This window comes from Pan paniscus, chromosome 22, assembly GCF_029289425.2.
Source record: "Pan paniscus chromosome 22, NHGRI_mPanPan1-v2.0_pri, whole genome shotgun sequence".
NCBI classification, from domain to species: domain Eukaryota; kingdom Metazoa; phylum Chordata; class Mammalia; order Primates; family Hominidae; genus Pan; species Pan paniscus.
Genome location: NC_073271.2, coordinates 20,322,497 through 20,339,443, shown reverse-complemented (window position 1 = coordinate 20,339,443; position 16,947 = coordinate 20,322,497).

The window sequence follows — 16,947 nt, the reverse complement described above, 5'->3', positions numbered from 1 at the left end:
TTTTAAATAATTTTAATTTTTTAATGGATATAGTCTTATTCTGATTTTCTATTTTTTTGTGTGATAGTCGTGATATGCTCTGTTTTTCAGTAATTAATCAATGTTATCTAAGTTGTGGAATTAGCATACGTTTTTTCATATTTTTAATAATATTATTTTAATTTTGGAATGAATTCTACCCTTCCTACCTCTTTCATTCTTGGTATTTATTATTTCATTGTATATCCTTATTCTCCTTACCAGCTTTTAAGTTTTTTGAAGAATAAATTTTGCTTATAGTTCACTTTTGTTTCATTGATTTCTGCTCTTTATTATTTTCTTCTTTATTTTACTTCATGTTTAATTTTCTCATTTTCAAGTTTTTGAAGGTGAAAACTTAGTTCAGTGATTTTAAACCTTTCTTATTCTATATTATAAAACTTTAAAGCCACATATTTAAGGCAGTGGAAATATTCCATAAATTTTAATATGTTGTTAACTCATTTCATTCACATTTTCTAATATCCTTTGTAATTTCTTCTTTGAATCATAGGTCATTTAAAATATCCAAATATTTGAATCTTTTCTAATTGTTTTTTGCTGTTGTTATTAATTTCACGTGGTCAGTGAAAACGTATGGAGTATTTCTTTCTTTTTAATTCATTAAGTCATAATATGCCTCAAAAATTGGTCTACTTTGGTGAAATTCCCATGTGAATTCTGAAAAGCTGGGTATAGTGTTCATAAATTTTAATTTAAGTAATTTGAGAAATAGTATCATTTAAATGGTTTATATGTTTATTAATATTTGTATCTAGTAGTTTCATCAATTACTGAAAATTAGGTGTAAAATATTCAACTATGAGTGTGAACTAATTTTCCCTTTAGTTGTCTCTACTTTGCCTCAATGATGGTTAAGCTCTAATTAGAGGTACACACACATCTTATAGTAGCATACCTCCCTGGTAAAATTATCAGGTGATTTACATTCAACATTAGTACTGAGATGTGAGGTATTGTTATTCATCATGCTAGTTGTTGCCTGAATGCCTTTTTTTTTTTCCTTTGTGTCATTGTTTTATAAGTCCTGTGAGATTTATGGTTTAAGGCAGTTCTATTTTGTTGAATTTCTAGGTTTTCCTTCAAGATTTAGAACACGTTTTAGCATTTCTTGTAGTGCTGGCTTGGTAGTGGTGAATTGTCTCAGCGTGTTTTTTTTTTATTGTTGTTGTCTGAAAAAGACTTTTTCTCCCTTTTGTTGATGAAGCTTAGTTCTGCTGGATACGCAATTCTTGGCTGGCAAATATTTTGTTCAAGGAGGCTAAAGATAGAACCCCAATCCTTTCCCATTTCTGGTGTTTCTGCTGAGAAATCTGCTGTCAATATGATAGGTTTTCGTTTTTAGGTTACCTGATGCTTTTGCTGCACAGTTCTTAAGATTATTTCCTTTGTCTGACTTTAGGTAACTTGATGACTGTGTACCTGGGTGATTTCCTTTTTGCAATGAATTTCTCAGGTGTTCTTTGAGCTCCTTGTATTTGGTTGTCCAGATCTCTAGTAAGGCCAGGCAAGTTTTCCTCATATCCTCTCAAATACATTTTCCAACCTTTTAGACTTAACTTCTTCCTCAGGAATACAAATTATTCTGAGGTTTGGCCATTTAACATAATCTCAAACTTCTTGGAGGCTTTGTACATTTTTTTAATTCTTTTTTCTTTGTCTTTGTCTGATTGAGTTACTTCAAAAGCCAGTCTTCAAGCTCTGAAGTTCTTTCTTCTGCTTGTTCAATTCTATCATTGAAACTTTCCAGTGCATTATGCATTTCTATAAATGTGCCTTTCATTTCCAGAAGTTATTGTTGCTTTTTCTAAATCTAATTCTCTGGAGCATTTTTGATCCACATCTGTATTTTTTTTTATTTATTTAAGTTGGATCTCACTTTTCTCTGATATCTCCTTGAGTAGCTTAATAATCAGCCTTCTGAATTCTTTATCTGGTAATTAAGAGATTTCTTCTTGGTTTGGATCCATTGCTGGGGAGCTAGTGTGGTCTTTTGGGGGTGCTATAGAATCTCATTTTGTCTTATTGCCAGAATTACTTTTCTTATTCCTTCTCATTTGAATAGGCTCTTTCAGTGGAAAAATCTGGAACTCAAGGGCTGCTGTCCAGATTCTTTTGTCCCACAAGGTGATCCCTGGATATGATGCACTCCCCCTTCCCCTAGGGATGGGGCTTCCTTTGAGCCAGACTGCAATGATTATTCTTCTTCTTCTCGGTTTAGCCACCCAGTGGGGCTACAAAGCTCTGGGCTGGTACTGAGGAATGTCTGCAAATAGTACTATGATGCAATCCATCTTCAGGTCTCCCAGCCATGGATACTAGCACCTGCTCTGTTGGAGATAATACGGGAGTGAAATAGACTCTGTGAGAGTCCTTGATTTTAGATATGCTCGTGTTTTGGCTTTCTTGAATGCCAGTTATTCTTGCAGTGAACTTGTCACGTGGGCAGACTCAGGACAACTGTTTAGTCAGGATGTTACAGGCAGTGGAATTAACTGTTGTTTTCTCCTTCCTTGGAGCATGGTTGTTCTGTCCTGAGTTGCTGTAATGTCCTGAGTTGGCTGGTCTCCAGCCAAGAGGTGACACATTCAAGAGAGCACCAGAGTTTTTTGTCTGTCTTGAGGAATTTGCAGCAGGCTGCCATTTCTTTGAAATAAATTGTAATTTGTTTTGGTTTTCTTGGTACACTTCTGTGGTGGTTCCTGGAGCAACAGTCCATAGTGTGAGTCTCCCCTTGCTATTCTGTCCATCCAGATGGGAGCTGCATGTCATTCTTGTCTCCTATCTGCCATCTTCTCTCAAATCCGTTTGCTATTTATTTTCTATTTGTCTTCTACTTATTAATTTTTTTAAAATCTTCTTCCTTAACTTCTTTCTTTTGGGTGTATTAACTATTTTACTGTTCTATTTTGATTCCTCTATTAGCTTTTCAGCTATACTACTTGATATTATTTATTTATTTATTAACAGTTATTGCATTAGTATAATTCAATATGTCCCTTTTCTCTTTTCTGCTATTTTTATTTTGTTTTCCATGTTCAATACTTCATGCCCATTCTAATTCCCATCTTATGCCATTTGTTCTCAATGTAATATTTCCTTTGACATTTTCTATAGTATGGGTCTCCTCTTGGCTTTATTTGAAAAAAAAATCTCTATTTTTCATTTATGTTTCAAGAATATTTTCTGTCTATATATATTTGTTAGTTGAGAGACTTATTTTTCTATTGTTTTCTTACACCATTTTTTCTGAGGAGACACTGGCTATAATTCATATTGTTGCTCCCCTGTAAGTAATCTGCTATTTTTATTTTGGTGACATTCAGGTTTTATCTTTTCTTTTTGTTTTTAGAAATTTGAATATGATATAACTAACTACTTTTTATTTTGCTTACTTTCTGATACATTTCTTGAGAATTATCAAACTTCTTATATTTTTGGTTTAATATTGTTATAAAATTTAGACAGTTTGCAATTTTTTTATTCAACTATACTATTTTTCCTGGACAATCTCTTTTTCCACTCCTTAAAGGACCATTTACACTTACATTAGAAAATTGGACATTGTCTTACAAGTAGTGAAAGACCTACTCATTATGCTTTCCATTTTTTTGTTCTTGTTGTTCTTCAATTAAAATGACATCTTTTAACTATCTACAGGGTGAATGGCTAAGCCATCCTGTTTTTGTTTTTCAGATATAATATTTTTAATTTTATAATATCTATTTGTTTCTATTTTAAATTTCTTCTTTGAGGTTGAAATACCTACCCATGTATTCGGTCATTATGATTTTTTTTGTCCTTAAGTTCTCGAAGATGTCAAAAGTGAATGTGTTAAGATCTTATTTTAAATTTGACCTTTGAACAAGCTCAGGGTCTGTTTTTATTGACTGTTTTTTGGTCTTGACAGTTAGTCATATTTTCTTCCTTCCTGGTATGTCTACTAATTTTTATGATATACTAGATATTGTGCATAGTCTGTTTCCATAGGTTTTGGGTTAGTTTGCATCTTTAGAAGAGGATTTATTCATTTGATTGTGCAAATACGTTACCAGCTGATCATACTGAGGTTTTGTAGGCTTGGTTTTATACTATGTTCTAACAACACTATTCTGTTTTACTCTTAGGATTAATTCCTCTGCTACTGGATGTATTATTTAACCTTAAGATATAGCAATTCTTATGTGTGGATGGGAAGGCTTAGTTATTTATGGAGTCTGCTTCAGTTGGCATGACTCAAACTGCAAACTCTCTTCTCTGTATTGACCAGCAGTTTAAATATTTGTTCACCACTTTAGGTTTTTCTTCTTTGACTTTCCACTAAGCTCTTTAATGCCCTTTACATGAGTCTTTACTTCTGAGTATAATCAATATTTCCATAAAGTTTATATACAGATTTCATCTCCCCCTCTCCGCATGACCTCCTTTAACGGGTTTCCCTTCCCAATTTCCAGGGGCTTTTGAAAATCTGAAATCTGTCCTGGAAAGTCTGAAGCCAATAAAAACATATATTTAGGCTTTAGTACTGGATGAATCTTGCATTGTAAATTATTGAGTTTCTTCAGAAAAACCCGTATAAATGAATGTCACCTAGGCATAGTTCTCATCCTCGTCTTTTAAAGTGTCCTCAACTCACTTTCTTCTTTCTTTCTTTCTTTCTTTCTTTCTTTCTTTCCTTCTTTCTTTCTTTTCTTTCTTTCTTTCTTTCTTTCTTGTCTTTCTTTCTTTGTCTTTCTTTCTTTGTCTTTCTTTCATTTTTCTTACTTTCTCTCTCTCTCTCTCTCACTTTATATAGGTATGTGTGTGTGTATATGTACCCACACGCCATATGAAAGAATAATGTGATACACACACAATGTGAGGGGGAAAACCCCTACTTACTCAATTTTCCATTTGATGTATTAAATTAATGAATGGAAACAACGAGTCAGAGGTGAAAACTAATGAGTGAGTAATATAGATACAGTACCATGAGAGTAGGAAAACCAAGCCAATTCAACTACATAGGCAAAACCATGTTTTTGGTATTCGATATACTCTGCACTCTGCTATCCAGCACTAATTCTCACAATTGAAAAGACAAAGCATATCTCCCTCTCCTGATGGTTCTCCAATCAATTTTAGCATTATATTTCCCATTTATCACTTTTGTTCCTGAGCTTCTAAGAGTTTTTGAAGCCTATATCCCCAAGGATAAATTGCTGAAAAAAGGTCATAGATACAGCTTTGCTATTTTAATAAAACATACAATGATATTTGGATTTGTATGTATTTTCTGTCAATTTATTTAACCCATTATACTGAGTAGTTATTATGTATCATGTGCTATTCTTAGCTTTCAAGAGTGTTGGTGAATAAAAAATGATACAAGTACAAATTAGCATTTACACAATCTACAATTCTTAAAGGCAGAGTGCTTTGTGTCAGTTTGATATCCCTCTGGACACAGGAGTCACTGTAGAATCCAGAGTATGTGCAAGATTGAGGTATTACTGCCTTGTTGACTGTATTAAAACTTCTGTTGTCAAAGACAGGTAGGCAAATTCGATTTTCTAGACTTTCAGAATGTGTTGTGTCCTCTTCCATTAACCTTCTTATTTTAGCATGATGATAATTTAACAAGTAACAGAGTATCAGTAATATAACATGTTCTTCTAACTTAGTATGTCTTCTGTCCTCATCAAGTGCCTTTTTCCCCTAGATTCTCTAGGTTTTAATTTCCCCAGAAGGCCTATAATCTGAGGCTGAAATGATTATTTTCTGGAGATTTTATATATATATGGCTATTCATATTTTAGTTATATATATGGCTTTTTATATATTTCATATATATACGGCTTTTTCTACAGTTTGCCTTTTTCCTCTGTTTGTCTCAAATATTATATATAATATTGTCTCTCAGTCAACTTCTTGCCACATTAATTATTTTTTCAAGATATTTAACACCAGTTGTCTACTATGTCATGAAAACTGACCCCTGTGCTCTTCCAGATATGATAACAATGGCAGCAAGGCAGGTGGAAGCATGTGTTTAAATGTGTATTTATTACATATCATACATAGGATTTAGAATTTCCCATACATTCCCACGTTCTAACGATCTTATGAAATAGGTGTCATGAGTATCCTCATTTTTTACAAGAAGAATCTGGGAATATAATAGTCTCACGCTTGTCTTCAATCTCAAAGAGATTTGTCTGACTCAAAGGCTTCATTCCTACTTGAGATGTTTGGTTTTCTGTGTTGTATTTACAACTAATACCCTGGACTTATCCCCAAAGTTGTTAGAAATGAGAGATTACTGAGAACTGCTCTTTTTATTCAGTATCATCCAACAATATTTCTCGAAAAAGTAAGCTTGAACAAAGGGAGATAAGAATTCTCACAGAATGACTCCAGACTCCTAAGGGGTGATAGTGTAAAGAGACTGATAACGTGCCGCAAGAAGTAAAAGTGTCTAAGCAGGAATGCCTGCTAAAGTAGTTTGGGTATTCACTTGGAACCAATGATCTTGCTTAGTCCCTTATACACTTTTTTGAGAAGAAAATGGAACTGAATTGATTCTTGTCTGAACTCTCATATTTCCAACCTGCTGGGTAAAATTATGATTGAGGTGTGCATTTTATCTAGTAATATTTGGTCAGAAAATTCTGTTACTGAGGATATCGATTTAATGACAAGATCTTAAAATTCTCTCAGGTCTTAGCCAAACTATCAACACTCTATTATAGTTATGAAATATAAATTTTTCAACGACCAGGAATCATGATATTATATTTATGAGAAAAATGAATTATTCAATGAATTGGGCATTTTAGCCATATTTATACCAGTTGTCTTTCAACTGTGCATTATGTTCATTATAGTTAATATTGTAATTATAGTAAATAATTTAGAGGGAGTGCTGTAATTTTTTTCAGTTCCTTCCTCTGTTGACAAACAATAGCTTTAATGCATGTTTACAACAACCTTACTGAAACACTGCTTTATTTTCAGTTTAATAAGATAAAACCAGTGGAAAGTGTTATTTTTAGAAATGTTTGATATAGTATCTCTCTAGCTGAACTGAGAGAAAAAAATCAATGTACAGTTTTCATTTTATGAGCTCTATGATGCAAAGTCTCAAGGTGTAATTCACTATTCTTCATGAGATTTTCTGACTACATTCTGTTTTTTTCTCTTCTAGTCCTTTTGTCTCAATCTCCCAGTTTTTGGCAGGTTTGCAAGTCATTTTCGCCTATGTCAGCCAAGATGGAATACTCTATTGGCGCAGTGACGTAAATATCTTACTTTTCAGTAATACCAACATGGGTCTCTATATGATGTTCTTTAAACTTAATTTGGTAAGATTCTTTTTAAATGTTACCTGCTCTTTACTTAATAAAACTCATATTTAGATGCTACAAACATTGCGTTTTCTTGCTTGAGATTTGTAATGGGTTTATTTTAAGATTGTATTGGGATATGTGAGCACCCAGTTGGAAATACTCAGTCTTTACTACTAATGGACAGGTCCTGAGGCAATACTTGTGAATTTCCTTAAGGAATGCTATAATAGCCTGCCCTCCACCTCCCACATAAGTGGCAGCCGGTAATAGGTCAGCTTTACAAATCCCCTTCCAATTTTCCAAACCCCTTTAAAATTTGGTTTTGCCAGGAGACATGTGCCTTATTTTCGAGTAGTCTTTTTAGACTTTCTTACTGGCTAGTATGTAGAAATGTCTTAGCTTCTAACTCTAGAAAAGGTGAAAGCCAGAAACACATTTTTATGCAGATAATATCTACTTAAAAGCTAAAAATTCTGGAAAGAAAACTCTAAATGTCAAAATTAATAAACTCTATCAACCTAGGAAAATAAATCATTTAGAAATTTTGAGAAATAAACTGTATTTTAAAAAAAATCAGATTAAAGACATTCCAAAACAAGCACATTCCAAGTCCCAGAACTTCTGACTTGGGTATAATCAAGTGAGTAGACTTTACAGGTTGAACAGGAGGATAAATCTTTAAAGACTTTAACGCTAAAATCTACTTGAAAGTATCATTTTTCTTTACTTCAAAAAAAAATTTATGCCAACTAAGCCACTGTTTAAAATAACGATTAAAATAATACCTATAATTAATTGATGTTAACCTTATCTTCATAGAAAGAGAAGGATCAGCTGTGCATGGTGGCACACACCTGTAGTCCCAGCTACTGAGGAAGATGAGGCAGGAGGACCGCTTGAGCCCAGAAGTTTAAGGCTGCAGTGAGCTATGATTAAGTAACATTCCTAAAGACACATACCAGGGAGGATCAGAGCTGAGTTAAAATTTGACAAAAATCCTTATGACCTATGTCTGGGTCTACATTCTAAACCACTTTCTGTTAATTGAACAGTAGATGTTTTTCTTTGTGATGGATGCTATACTTCAATATGCCTCAAATGTTTTTGACATATTAAATAAAAAATATAGAGTTTATCAATACAATTAGATTTTCAAATCTAATAAAGTTAGATACAAATCCTTGAAGAAATGGTTATGGCAACAAGAAAAACTAAATGTCTATTCCATAGTGCTTTTATGGAAGAGGGCTCACTATTCTGATACACTGTGTTTGCCTTGAAAATTAAACTTTAACAAAAATTATCAATAATGAAATACTATTTATTATATGGATTATATTTAATGTTATACAAAAGAACCAGCTAATTCTGTTTAGAAATTAAAAACTAGAAGAAAATCAAAATATTATTTTGTAATTCCACTTTGCTTAACCTGTTAAACTACCTACGACCTTAGGCAGTTTCTTGTGTATTATGTTAATAATATGTAGGTGACATTTTCTCTACTTTTGTTTATTAGTTTCAACATGTATGAAATAAAATAATCTGCCATCAAATGCTCTTTGAGACTTATCTTACTTAAACCTGGAGATTGAAATCCTTAAAGGATTTTAGGGAATGTATACAATGCCACAGCAAGTAGAATCAGAGTTGGATATATTAATATATGTTGGCTACAAACCTCATTCTTTCCTGTATCTTTCCAGAAAACAGTATGAAACTCCCATCTGCCACTTCGATAGTTTCCTGAACCCAGTAAACTTTTGGATCACAAATAGTCTAGACTTTTAGCTTTGGGTAAGCATTGATCCTTCTATGGTTAAACATACAAGTTTAGATCTGGAACATAGTTTGGAGCTGTTCTCATAATTTTATTCCATTTACTCAGTAAACAGAGAGAAAGGACGAATGACAGCCAACTAGGCATTTTATGGAAAAGGTATTTTCAGCAATAAATTATACACCTACAGAAATGTACAGCAACATTTTGATTTCAGACTACCAACAAATTTAGTTAAGCTATTTTATAAACCGTATTTTTGTTTTAATTTCCTCCAACCATTTTTTAATACCTAAGTGAGTACACAAACAATATCTGGAGAAACACCAGCTGGTAACATGTAAACCTTCTACTTGGAGAAACTCCTTTGCAGACATTTAAAAACACAGAAACCTGGACCTAAACTTCGATGAGCTGTAGGAGTCAAAGGTTATTTTATAGGGCTCCACGGTTCATTCCACCTCTCACAAGAATTGAGACTCAGTACATTAGAAATACTTTTTGTTAGGTAATTTGGTGTCAGGAAGCAAAGTTAAAGGCCAAGCATCTGGGGCTTCTGATTTTAGTCTGAGCTTGGCCACTAATGAATTGTGTGTCCAGAAGTTCAGGATGGGGCAGGGATGGTATCTCTCTCCCTCATTCCTCTATCTTCAAGGCTGGCCCAGTGTCTTACTAGACACTCAATAAAAAATGAATCTCATTCTCCTTCTTCATGAGAAGATTAAAAAAAAATAACAACCATTTGCTAGCACATTTTACGTGGAAGGAAACATATTTAATTGATTTAATCAGGACCACTTTCTTCTGAAGGTCGGAGTGTCCATTAAATTCTGTATGAGAAGGGGCATTTTGTGGCGGAGGGGTGTCAAATGTGAGTTTGTTCAGGTTTCTGGTCAGCATTAAAAAGGAGGTGGTGGGAGGGATTGTAAGAAGATGATTACTTCTTCTGACGCCTTAGAAGGAGAGTTCAAAAGGAAATTGACTTTGATTCTCGTGATTTCTTGAGGAAAGAGTGGAGGCCTATTTCCTCCTCTGGTGTGGTGAGATGAGGTTGCAGAGGTCAAATACAATGATTTATGGACATGGTCTTAGAAAGCAGGTCGGTTGAATCGAAAAAATAATTAAAAGTACTCTATTTCATGGTCTTTCCTGATAAACTACAGAAAGAAGTGTTACTGATGCAACACAGTGCTTTCTGATGGAGGGCTGCTGGGACAAATTGTTCACAGCAGACTATTCTGGCAGTATGAAAGGTGTTTGAGAAATTGCCAGAATTCTTTTTCTGTTTGTTTTTGTTTGGAGGCCATTTCTTTGAGATGAGATAATTTATATAAGAATGTTTTCCTTACTATGCACAGCAAATTAATGATATTTTGTTAACAAGTATTAATGTTAAATATATTTCTTCAATTTATGTAGTTTCATGGTAGAATTTAAAGATAAATTGTTATTATTTTTATGTGTATACATTTAAGGAGTACAAGTGCCGTTTTGTTACATGCATATACTGCATAATGGTGAAATCTGGGCTGACGAGGAATTCAAACATTACTTAAAAAAATAAAAGGAATGAATAGTCTAATTAGAAATGCTTTGCAAATAATCTAGACACATATTGCTAACTTATAAATTCATGGCTCTGTGAGCATCGTATCATCTTCTTTGATGGCTTGGAGTCCTATGAAGGGCTGATAAATAGATTGGTCTCCATTGATTTGAAAGATAATATTATACATAGCTAAATATATTCTATAGGAATGGCATTGGCAATTTCTACCATAAAGACTGCATAAATTGAAGAAATATACTTCACATTAATACTTGGTAACAAAATCTCATTACATAATTTGCTGTACCTAGTAAGAATACCTAATTCTTCAAAACAATCCTTGCTGTGTTAAGGAATTTGGTGGCCTACACACTGGAGGAAGTTCTGCAGGTTTGTTCTCTATGTGGGTCCAGCTGAAATTAAACTGTAGGCCCTTGCTGCTCTAAGTGAGATCTGCAAAACCTATTAGAAAAGCAGTATCTCAGACCTGTTCTCAGATCCACTGAATTAGAATCATCATTTTAATAATGACCCCAGGTAGAATAAATGGATGAAAGTTAAAGTTTGAAAGCCATCTTATAGGCTTTTAGAATGTAAAATAAAGTATGCCCTGCATATAAACAATCCAACTCACAGGAAATACTAGTTTTCACTAGTAGAACTGGACACAAATAAGCCTTATCAGTATCTTTTGAGTTTCCCTATTCAAATTTTTAAATCTATATTATGTGTATATAATATCATCAAACATATTATATTTAACATAATGTCATATAATATTTTATATTAGAATTGTGTCAGAGAACTTTAGAAAGTATAGGCCAATGTTTTTATTTTACGGATGAAAAATTGGAGGCATGGAGAGGTAAAATGACATACCCAAGCTTCCACAGGTAGTCAGTGGCAGAATTCTAGCAACTAGTTTGGTCTCTGGAATCTAGTCTGGGGCTCAGAAAATAGAGATGCTGTCTTCCCTCTGTAAATTCACTAAACACATTAACCCAATCATTTTATTTTGACTTCAAAGAATGTATGACTGTTATTAATATGTAAAAAAGTCTATGCGTAAATATGTGTACATGAAATATACTAGTGTTTAATGATGGCTATATAAAAGAAAAGGATTAAGGGCTATTTCAGTTTTCAGGACCAGCAAATGTACATAAGAAATTACATGCAATAATTATATAATAAGGGATCAGCTGTGACTGATATTTTAAGGTTGTGTGTGATATGTGGGGAGGGATGTGACTCCCTGTAAGTGTGTGTGTTTTTGGTAAAAAGCTTAATTCTTATCTTTCATTGTAGGGAGTCAAAAGAAGTGGCTAATTTGAAAACAACAAGAGAGAAATGGAAGCATAAACTTGATTTTTTTAGAAATAAAAAGGCAGATTTTTAAGAATATAGCTAGAGGACTTGAACTCTGTGGCCTCTGGAAAGCAGGAATGACAGGTGGGAAGAAAAAAGCAATCAATGGTCTGTTTTGTTTTTAAAAACTCTATAGTCCTAGAGGCTACCAAAAGGCTATAATTACATTTGAATTCATTTTTATACTACTTTGACAAAAATTAAACTTACAAAAGGAGAGAATGAAAGAAAATACATCACTCGTTTACCTTATGGTTCAGAAACAACTCAATTCAAACCCTGCAGATCAGTTAACTTTAAAAAATATTACTTTGCATTGAACTGGCAGCTTCAGTTAGGTTTCAAAAATCTGCCTAAAGGTAGAACCTAAACTCACATTCATTCACAACTTTACAAAGGTCAGGTTAATAAAACAATGCTTTTGGAAGATTTCCATGTTGCTATAATAGAAAATACTTCTCTAAAAAGAAAACCAGAAAATATTATTAATATTTTACATTTTTTGAATACCAGTAGGGGACACTAAGATTCCACTGAAATGAAAATATAGGCCTGTAGCGGTCATAAATTATTTGTTCTCTAGTTTTAAAGTGAAAACATCATAAATTCTATGTTTTTTTAACTTTAGTATCATTGGTAGAAATGCTTTTCTTTTTAACCCTCAAAGGGTAGATGGATTTGACTTTTTTTAGCAGAGATTTTTTTTTCCCGAGTCTGTGTTGCAGTCTGATTTGCTTGTTACTCAGCATTTCACTGCAAAGCTATCTTTATCACTTTGTCAAAAATAGAATAAGTAGGATTTTTTCACAGATAAGTGGTTACCTAATAAATGACATTCTGCATACAGTTCCTTTAAACAGAAGCAAAAATATGATTACTGAAAGTTGGAGCCAAGTTGGAAATTGCAGGGAAAACAGAAAAGCTTTGTATAACCAATCCTCCTTGCCAGCTGCCAAAATAATGGAAACACTGCCAGACAAACAGAATCACATTAAATATAATCCTAAATCTAAGAGGAAACTAAAACTACACACATGAGTTTGGATTAGCTATTGAACATTATTATAATCTTACAATTAAAGAAAAATTTGGTATTCATATAGAACATTAGTAAGAAAGGTAAAAATTCAAAACCAATATTACTTATTGCTTCATGGTTTATATTATTCAGATAACCCAAGGAAGTGAGAAATAATACTGATGGATTTTCATGTTTTATTTAATTCTCATTTCCTTAGGTGTTAGGAAAATATATAAACTCCTAGTATAATATTTTTGAAAAATATTACTAAAGGATTTTCAGTGTAATATTTTGAACCTGGCTATATATTTTTGGTCTATACAATTATTTTTTATAATAATAACCTAAAAAACACTATAATTTAAAATACAGGCTTTTTTTGTTATACTAACCATTGCTTTAGATAATTTGTGGATGCTTAATGAATCGCATTTAGGAATGTCATTTCTAATGGCTTTAAACTGATTTTACTTATTTATAAATCAAATAAACCAGGTTAAATTCATAGAATTGTAGCACTGTGAGAACTCTGTCAATTTTCCCAAGGACCCTTTTATTTTGCAGATGAGAAATTTGTACGTATGGAAAGGTCACTCAGAAAGCTTTGCAAACAGAAGTGAATTATTCACCATGGTAGCAGGACTGGCAGGAAGTTCCAGGTCTCCTGATTCCAATCCAGACTTACTTCTCAGTGCCATGCTGCCTTTCTGTGTGAAACATACATGATTCACTCTCAGCATAATAGATTTCTTTAGCGACAATCCAGAGAACAACCTGGACCCTAAGGAAAACCAGTGAGTGTTGATCTCTATTTGCATCTGGTGAAGTAACATTGGACTCAGAGGTGGAGGATGCTACAGATTGATACAGAAAAATGGATTTCTAAGACCATTAAGGGGTGAGCCAATACAATGATCAAGTCACTTATTGAATTCTTTTATTGGTTTTCCTTGTAAGGAAAATTGAAGTATCCTTCCAAAGAAAGCCATATCATAAATGAGGCATGATGTCCAGCAAGGGACATATACTTTTAAATAAGACTGGTTGGGATTGCTACTAGCTAGGACACCTGAGAATGGCATAAAGATGAAAAGCACAGCACAGTGCTGAACAGAATGTTACCTCTCCATCAGTAACACAATTTGAGTTTTGTGCTTTGTTTGCATTTGGCTGACTGTGCTAGTTCAGTCCATTTTCACCCTCCTTCTCCTCAATATAATTAAATCAATTTCATATGCTGAGTGTGTGATGACTCAGTGTAGTTGTTTTTGCTGTCAGTGGAAACGGTTTGCTCTCTATATTTCATGCTGATTCTCTTTCTATTAACAAAAATGGAATTTTCAGGCTTATTACAAGATTAAATTCCTGATAGAATTAAAGGTGGTTGATCCTTTCTTACCATTTCCAAAACAATTTTTCTCTTGGGAGCTACCATTCTGAAAGCTAGAACTCCAAACCACAATTTCTTTCTGAATGAAGTTTATTTACCCATTGGGAAAAAGTTTAGAAGTACATCACCAAAATTAACGGAGGGCTTAAATGATGTAAAACTGAATTATTCGAAATGAATGAAAAAATCTTACATAATGGTGTACATAATCCCTTCAAAGTATTTAAGAGATGTGAGGCACTAAATGACCTGTGACCCCAGGAACACTATTGTCTAAGATTTTAATACAATGACCCAGGATGCTCACCTTGTAAAGCAATGATTTCTTTTCTATTGTCTTTCAATGTTAAAGATGCAAAGTAAAATTTTAACGGGCTTAGAGATTGGTTCCCTTCTATCTCATAGCAAATATATTAAAATAGTGTTAATTTTTTGTTCACATATGAATTGAGTCTCTAGTCAATTTTTGTTATGGGATATAATAGCAGTCCATCAATAGCCACTGAAACTAATTAAAATAAATAAATACTGTTTACTCTTACTTTATTTCTTTTTAAAAATCTGTTCTCCCTTTGAGACAGGGTTGATTTTTCAGTTTTCTGTTTATGTGCATGACAAAGATAGATCTCTTTTTATGAGAGAATATCTTAAAAATTCATGGTTAAAACCATGTCTGGAGGGATCCGGGCATGATGGCTCATGCCTGCAATCTCAGCACTTTGGGATGCTAAGATGGGTGGATCCCTTGAGTGTAGGAGTTAAAGACCAGCCTTGGTAACATGGCAAAACCTGGTCTCTACTAAAACTACAAACAATTAGCAGGGCGTGGTTGTGCATACCTGTTGCCCCAGCTACTTGGGGGACGGAGGCAGAAGGCTCACTTGAGCCTGGGAGGTCAAGGCTGCAATGAGCCCTGATCAAGCCACTGCACGCCAGCCTGGGTGACAGAGTGAGACTCTGTCTCGAAAATAAATGAATAAATAAATAAAACTATGTTTGGAGAAGTTGTTCTCTATTTTACACACCTTGAACAAGAAGAGTTTGCTAATCTAAATAGAGAATGTTTATTATTCTGTTATTTTAATTGAGTCATTGTTTTTTCTCAAAGAGCTTAAAGTAGAGCCTAAATTCTGTTAGATCAAAGAACTGTATTCAGATAACTGAAAGGATTTATTCCCAAATATCTCAGTCAGCTTGGGCTGCTATAACAAATACTAGGTAGTTTTAACAGCATACATTTATTTCTCATAGTTCTGGGGGCTGGGAAGTCCAAGACTGAGATGCTGGTCTATTAGGTGTGTGGTAAGTGTCCTCTTCCTGGTTTTCAGAGGGCTGTCTTCTTGCTATATCCTCACAAGATAAAGAGCATTCTGTTCTCTTCATCCCCTTATAAGGGCACCAGTTCCATCAGAGACTCATGACCTCATTTGAATCCAACTACCTCGAAAGCCACATTTCCAAACACCTTGATAGGGTTTCAACATACGGATACTGGGGGGCCACAGGCATTCAGTTCATAGCACCAGCCACCTTCATTTAGAGTCTTTCTTATCAAAGTGTAAAGTAGTCTAAAAGTAAAGGGAAAAGAAAAAACTTGGATTATTATCTGTTACATGTATTCACTTTGTTAAAATCCACGATCTGCCTGTAAGATAAGTGAAAGCTAAGGCTGGAGTGAACATGAAGTCCAGTTAAGGCCCCAGAGTAGTAAATTGCAGAACTAAGCTTTGAATTCAAATCTTCCTGACTTTAAAGCACATTCTACTTCTACGCTTCCTCCAACTGTCTCACAGCTTCTCATGTTTAATTCAATGAACTAATGAATATTTTGAAATAAACATAAAGATTGTAAAATCAACATTTTTTATAGATTTAACTTATTAAATCTAATATTTAACTTATTAAATCTATATATTTTATTTGTAAAAATTTAACTGACTTAAAATATTTATGTGCTATTGTTGTAGAAAATATGTGTGTCTCATTATCTATGGTCCCTTAAAAAAATATTGAAACTCATTGTATTAGTCCATTTTCATACTGCTATGAAGAAATTCCCAAGACTGGGTAATTTATAAAGGAAAGAGGGGGTTAATGACCTCAAGATTCCATGTGGTTGGGGAGGCCTCACAATCTGCCCCACACATGGCAAACATGAAGGAGAAGCAAAGGGAGTCTTACATGGTAGGAGGCAAGACAGCATGCGCAGGGGAACTGCCTTTTTTAAAACCATTGGATCTCATAAGAACTATTCACTACCATGAGAACAGGACAGAAAAAGCCCACCCCCATTATTCAATTACCTTCCACCAGTTCCCTCCCATGTCATGTAGAGATTATGAGAGCTATAATTCAAGATGATATTTGGGTGGGGACACAGCCAAACCATATCGTACTGCCCCTGGCCCCTCCCAAATCTCATGTCTTCACATTTCAAAACATAATCATGCCTCCCCAACAGTCCCCAAAATT